Raw genomic sequence first — 6,000 nt, forward strand, 5'->3', positions numbered from 1 at the left:
GTTTCCTTCAGAGATATATAGAAAAAGTGTGTTATACAGATGGATATTTAAATAAATGTATGCACACTGTAATTTGATTCTTTAGTTTGGCCCACTAACATGGAGATCCAGATGTTTCGGCTTCAGCTGAGCTGTCACGTCGTCCATCTTTGCATCCACTCTATGCTTGAACCACCAAAGTCTATTCCTAATCCAGACAGCATTTGATTGAAATGTTTCAATCGTAGTGTTGGAATGACCATCAACGCTTCAGTTGTAGCATGAAGCATTTGTGCACAAATTTCAGTGTGTGTGTGTGTGTGTGTGTGTGTGTGTGTGTGGTGATCAAGTGCTGTAAGATGAGGGAGAGAGGAGACGGTCAGACCCATCATTTTTTCATTTCTCAGTCAAGGAGAGAAGAGGGGAAGCACATGCAGCGGTTGGAAGTAATATTCGGTATTTCTCGGCCTCTGCCACCTTTAAGGTCTGCAAATAAAATATCTAAAACAGAGTCTCCTGGCTCGAGCAGGGCGGTGAGTTCGTGTCAGCGTGTGCCCGTGTAGCTGAGGAGGTGGTACACGACGGAGCCCCCTGCTCTTGACCTCCCCTTTTGTCATGGAAAACAGGAGCTGTTCATTTCCTTGACGTTGCTGTCCAGATGCAATGCCCGAGGCCACGCTGTACTTGACACCCACACATTCTTTCTCCCTCCTCCGCCCGACACACACACACACACACACACACACACACCACACTCCTGATGCATTCGTCTCTCAAGCACACAGGTGGAGCTCTCACCCCTGAGCTGTGTGTTAGACGGATAGCGGATCTGGGGGTACCCCGGTCACGTGACCACCGTTATTAAAGATCCTCTCAGCTCCGACGCAACACTCCATTTTAGTAAAGGAGGCTGCTCTGACTTAATCAGGGCTTCCCTGTGACAAACTGTCCGGAGGAGCGCCTGGAATAGTATTGATTAATGCGAGGGTGGCGGCCCTGGTCTCTGCAGCCCTGGAGGAGGGAGCGTGTGTTTGGCCTCCTGCCTCCTCCACACGTTCTAAGTAGGTAAGCATCTCCATAGCGCAGCGGATGAATCAATCCAATCAGGAACGCAATCGCTCCCTAAATACCTCTACTAATCAAAAGCAAGTGATTTCCTTTGAGAAATCAATTCTGTTATATTACAATATTAGCTCTGAGTGGGCTGCTGCCGCCTCTCAACACAATGCCGGTGTTAACAGGCGAGGTTCCCTTCACCACTGCCCGACGGGCAGATTGTAAAGTCGCGTTGTCGCTCCGTTCTCGGGGGAATGAGCCGATCCATCACGGCAGCTAACCCGGCGAGAATGGGGGTCATCGCTACTTCAGCTCCTGCTGGTTCTCACTCCGCCTCACTCTTCTCCCCAGCATTCGTCCAACAGGATTCCCGTCCGTCTCCCTTTTATTCCTTTTTGCTCATGTGTTGTCTTCCCTTGAGGAGCCAATGCTTCCTTCCCTAGCTCCTCTGCTGAGGGAAAGAGGACAAGGGTTGTTTTCCAGGCAGCAGAATGGGCATCACACCTTTTTTAAAGGTTCATCGGGCTGGTGTGAGTGAGCGCACGTTGAGGCCGCTTCCCGAGTGCCACGGCTGTCCTCCTTTTACCGCTGCTAGTCTGGGAGGACATGACGGCACAAACAAAGTATCGCTGCAGGCACGTTGTACCTTTATTAGACTAAAGGAGCGCTGACAGGAGACGTCATGCTCATAGAATATGAAATCCATTTTAGGCCATCGATGCTTTGATCACTATAGAGTTTGCGTGGCCATATATGAATTAATCAGAATGCATGAAACACTTTGTAGACGATATATTTGTGTGTGCGTTTTCTGTATCGCAGTAACACAAAGTTGAGAGCTGACCTTGAGACCTTGAGGTCGGCTGTTATCGAGAAGTAAGATAAAGTCCTTTTCTGTTGTCGCAGTGGAAAAAGTAATGAGAGCCGTGGCACACAACTATAATCTATAATACACTGAAATGATTTACAGAGTGTGTTGTGTTAAAATATGCGGCCGACAATTTTAGCACACTTTGCAGACAGTTTGCTCTCCTCTTCCACGATAAGCATGAATCTCAATGCAGCTCAGATGAACCCCGGCTAAGCTCCATGCATGCATCCAACAGACGGAGCTTCGCCTGCTCCGCGGTCCGGCTGTGCAGCCTGTGTTACCATGGCGATGTGAGTCATCGGCCCCGTACCGAAGGCCAGGGCCTGGTGCCCAATCCGTGAGTTTGGCCCCACCGGTGGACTCTCCCTGCTGATGTGACAATGGACGGGATGAGTGGACAGAAGGCCAAGGCTTCCTCATGTGAGGAAGTGTCTCTGAACACTTCTGTTCAGGATGCACACATTTCTATAGCGTCTTTCTGGTGCTCTGACCACTCAAAGGGCTGTGGCACACGTCAGGCTTCAGCCTGCGGAGCTGCTTGGAGTTCTGTATCTGGCTCAGAGACAGAGATTCATAGCGTTAGGAGCTGTCCAGTATTGCCATAGCTGAGTATAGGAGCGACAGGGCTGTAATCCAGCCTCACAGGTTACTGCATTTACCAGCTTTCAGATTAGCCTGATCTCTTTGGAAGCGGACCCAAACTTTTCTTTGTCCATATCCATCAGAATTAGCTGAGACTGACTTTCCGGTTCAAATATGACTCAGTGTTACTTCTTGTAGTTGTGTGTGGGATCACGAGGTTTTGTGTGACATGGTGAGCTAGTTTTGTTTGGGTTTTCCCTCCAAACAGAGAGGTTAAAACAACTTGGCTTAAACTCCTGACGTGTCTGATCATCTCACTGCTCCTGTTAACCTTTGTTGGAGGAGTTTGGGAAACAGAGAAATCTGACTTCAGCTCCGTTTCGACTCCCAATCCGCCTTCTGTCCGCTGAGGGGCGGGGCTAAGAGAGGCACCTACATTCCAGCCGGAGGTCTCCAACCGCCCCGAGTCGATCTTGTGCCTGAGAGTCTCTTCTCCCCAAGATCTCCAGGGTGTCGGTCAGAGTGGAAAGCGATATGTCGGCGAGCGAGCTGAGAGAGTTTTAGATTCTCTAGTTTTGGGATTGTTCTGTTTCTGATTGTGTGGCTATGCGTTTGGTTAATTAAAGACTCTGGTAACAGCTGATCTGACTGCTGTGCTGCCACTATTTCCCTTGTTACAGCTCTCTATTGGTTCTCTTCTCATGGGCGTGTCCATACCCGGTTCATGTGAGACCAAGTGATTGCAGTCGTAGCGGTGAAACGGGGTTTCCTCGCTGCCCCACCAAGGAGAAGAGGATCAATGTAGCAGAATAACCCCGTAGTCTTGAACTAGTGAGTGATGTGTCACACTCTAACCATGCACAAACTATTTCCTCCTCTTCCGCTGAAGGATACACTCATGATATGTGTGTGTGTATTGTGCATATAGTGTGCGTGCGTGCGTGTGTGTGTGTGTGTGCATGTGTGCGTGTGTGTGTGTGTGTGCGCGCGCTACAATCTGTGCAGGGAAGGGGGAAAAGCGGGAGTCCTTAAATGTCACATTACTCGGCGCAGTAGCTACGCTCACGACATGCGATGTGTCAGCCCGCATCACCATCGCCCACTGAGCATGTGCAGAACAGGCCCCCAGCCCTCCACGTGCGCTCTGAACGTGCACGAGATGTAGCTGGTGCAGATCCCCAAGGGTGGGAGATGCAACTTTAATCGCCTTTTTTTGGTTTTGTTGAGCGCCATCATCCCCCTCGCCTTCAGGAAAGACAATATTATTCAGTTTTCGTTAGAAGTTAGAACTTCTTTTGTTCAGGGCGACTGCGTTGTGCCTCGGTGAACTGAAGTACGGTAAAGTCCCAGTGAGACAGACGTGAGAGCGTCTGTAGCTTCTGTGCTGTGACGTATTTCACAATGAAACAGAACATTAGAGCGGTGAACAGTTCCTAGAGGGGTTTCAATCAAATCCTTCATATGTGATTGGACAGCTACAAAAGTGGGCGGGCTTATAGTTCAGCACAACATGGAGCTACAGAGGACTGTTGGCTCCACACCACGCCTCCCTCACAAGGTAGATTCCAGTCCTATGTAGATTTAGGACTGGAATTAGTGACTTAAACTTGAGGACAAAGTGATCCTAGACAATGGGAATAATGTCAGCACTATGACAATAAGACACCAGGGTGAAATGAAGTGGAGATGGGGATGTTTATTGGAGAGTGAGATCTGAACCAGGAAGTCTAATCTATATTTCATTGATGGAGCCAAACTGTCTTTGTGGGGACTCACTGCAGACCCACGAGTGCAAGATCATGGTGTGTTTGTACTGCTCTGTCTTGTCTGACACACACACAGACACACACACACACACACACACACACACACACACACACACAGACACACAGACACACAGACACACAGACACACAGACACACACACAGACACACAGACACACAGACAGTGCACACACAGTGAAATCCTCTCTTGAGCCTTTACTCTAGAGGTTGGCTCTGGTCTGTACCAAAGTAGTGTACAGTAATATGCTTAGTCATCAGAACAGCAAAACAACACACACACACACACACACACACACACACACACACACACACACACACACACACACACACACACACACACATCCAAAATCTCTAAATGCAGCGAGACAACCCTCCCCTCATCATCTTACCCCCCAATGCCAAATCCAGCCAGCGGTTCCTGTTCGTTTCCATGACAACGGCCGGAAAGTATTATGTCATCAGTGAGAAGCAAGTAGGGAAGAATTTTACACACACACACACACACTCACACACACGCACAGACTGTATGTTCTCTTGTGTCTCTTCATAGTCGTTAAGCGTCTCTCTTTGGTCGTTTTGAGTGTTTTTCTAGTTTCTCTTGTTATTTTCTGTCTGTTTGCAGTGATTGCTCTATCTCCTTGTGGTCGTTTTGTGTCTCTTCGTCATTGTTTTGTCTCTCTTTGTGCTCATTTTGTGTCTCTTTGTTCCAACCACAACGCCGATCGATCATCTTAACCCTTCAGCCCGAGACCCAACGCAGCCAGGAGACCCCCAACGCAGCCAGGAGACCCCCAATGCAGCAGCAGCTCTGAGCGTCGGCACTGAAAGGAAACAAGCTGGGGCCGTCTCTGACTGTGTGCATATTTCCTGCTGTCGAACAGCTTGGAACTTTCTCCAAATGAGAAATGGTGGCTTTGTTGATTCCACAATGAATAACTGGAAAAAGTGCACACGTCTCCTCGACAGACATGAAAAGTCCAAAAAACTAAAAAAAGAGTGCTTTCTTCAGTCAAACACCAGTCAATATCCAGCAGGAGAAATGGAGGGAAGAAGTGATAGAGCAACTGAGCTAACAGCAGTTTGTCACGAGGAGAGCGCCTTTTAAAAAGTCAGTCGAACTGGCCGAGAAAAGACTTTATACTTACTGGGAAATCTGCATCCCACGAGACCAATCAATGAACTAATACAAGAGTCTCTGTGTCGGGAGTCTCTCTCCACGCTGTGGATGAAACTGGCACTCGTGTCGGCCATGAATAGCCGTCTCTGTCTGTACAATGGGTATCATCTGACGATGTCTTCACAGAGACGTACGCCTGTCCTCATAACAATGTAGACTCTAAACTGAGACGGGACGTTTCTTAATTGGATGCTTTCACCGACCGGCAAAACCCATTCAGCACCCCTGCAGCAACGGACACGTTTAAAGTTCACTTGAAGCGGTTCTCAGTCATGTGAAGTCTCTTCAGGGATTCGGTCCTCCGCGTGTTGTGTCTGTTTACGGATCGTCTCCATTTCAGGACTATGGACAGCGTCACCACCGCCGACAGGCTGCAGGTGTTTCTTCAGTCTCAAAGTAATAGTAACTGATGCTGGTATATATATTTATAAAATCCCTCGTAGAAGCTTTGCGGCAAAAGATACAACTCACACAATGTCTGTGTCTCTCTGTAGTCTTTTGGTGTCTCTTTGTAGTTGTTTCCTTGTAGTGTTTCTTTGTACTGGTCTTTT

General features: G+C 48.4%; 1 protein-coding gene across 1 annotated transcript in view; it reads left to right on the forward strand.

The window, feature by feature from the left end:
- LOC306737560 (sodium/potassium/calcium exchanger 3-like) overlaps window positions 1–6,000 on the forward strand; it is a gene marked incomplete at both ends in the record, with an annotated part of 31,915 nt that overhangs the window by 6,570 nt on the left and 19,345 nt on the right. The gene's annotated exons all lie outside the window — the stretch shown is intronic.

This window comes from Taurulus bubalis (genome assembly GCF_910589615.1).
Source record: "Taurulus bubalis genome assembly, chromosome: 6".
Classification (NCBI taxonomy): Eukaryota; Metazoa; Chordata; class Actinopteri; order Perciformes; family Cottidae; genus Taurulus; species Taurulus bubalis.